Raw genomic sequence first — 1,227 nt, 5'->3', positions numbered from 1 at the left:
GATGGGCTCTATCATAGGTAAAATGAAGAACAAAGGTTAAATTTTAGGCCTTTCTGTCATATCTTTTATAACTTTTCTTCTGTGGAATATTAGAAGTAAAAAAATTGTCCATACTGAAGGTAAATCCCACTGATAATGCGGTAAAAATTTCAGATATTGGTTCACAGTACTTTAGGAATTGTGATCTAAGGAAGATGACCTTCTTGAATGCACCTTTAAATAGGTCACGTTGGCATTTATGCAATAAATTTTCTTTTGTAGGCTTTCAGAAGCTGAAAAATCGTCCACATTGAGGGGAAATACCAATTATTATGTGGTAGAAATTTCAAATATTGGGTCGCAATATTTTTGTAGATATGAGTAGAGGGAGTCGAGCCTTCTGAATGCTCCTAAAACCAGGTCTCAAACATGTCACACTGAAATTTTTGTTATAACTTTTATTCTGGGCACTATCAGGAGCTGAAATGTTTTTCCACAGTCAGAGGAAATCCCTCTTATATTGTGATAAAAATTTCAGACATTTATTCACTATATTTTAGGAGATATGACTAGTGTAAGTCGAGCTTTCTTGATACTCCTAGAATTCTGCACCAAATAGGATTGTTTTGGTATTTTTGTTATAACTTTTCATATATGAAATCTCATAAGTTGAAAATTGAACCATAGTGAGGGAAAATACCACTGATCATTGTTATAGACATTTTTGTGCCTTACAGCTATAAGCATGAAATGTCCATAATTCAAGGGATCCAAAGTCCCTAAAGATGTTGTTACAGCTCCTAAAGGGACAAGGTCAACCAATGACAGCTTCTCCCAGAAGTTCTCCACCAAAAACCACTCAGAAACAGTCAATTCAGGATCAATTCAGAGGCTCCACTAGCTGTCTGCGCTGAAATGCAGAGATTACACTGGCTAGGTGCACTGCAACGCAGGTAGAAGCACTACCAGGGTGCGCTGAGCGGGAAATGACAAATGGCAAGACTCATTCAACGAGGTGGAAAGACCCTAGAAGCTTCCAGAATCTTCTCCAATGACACTTGCCTCAATGAATTCGACTAGTGATGAGTAAGAGGTTCTCAACCTCCAAGTGGAAGCAAGAACTGACAGAGAGAAGCCACAAGTCAAAACATGAGCTGACTCATCCTCTCTGCTCACATCTATATATGGATCTCTCACCCAGAGGTTTAGGAGGCTGGAATTTTGTATTTGCAGAGAATTGTTGTTGGT

Source organism: Pinus tabuliformis, chromosome 7 (assembly GCF_031772625.1).
Source record: "Pinus tabuliformis cultivar Carrire ecotype Pingquan chromosome 7, CPIR1, whole genome shotgun sequence".
Lineage (NCBI taxonomy): Eukaryota > Viridiplantae > Streptophyta > Pinopsida > Pinales > Pinaceae > Pinus > Pinus tabuliformis.
Note: the sequence above shows the minus strand (reverse complement) of the source record.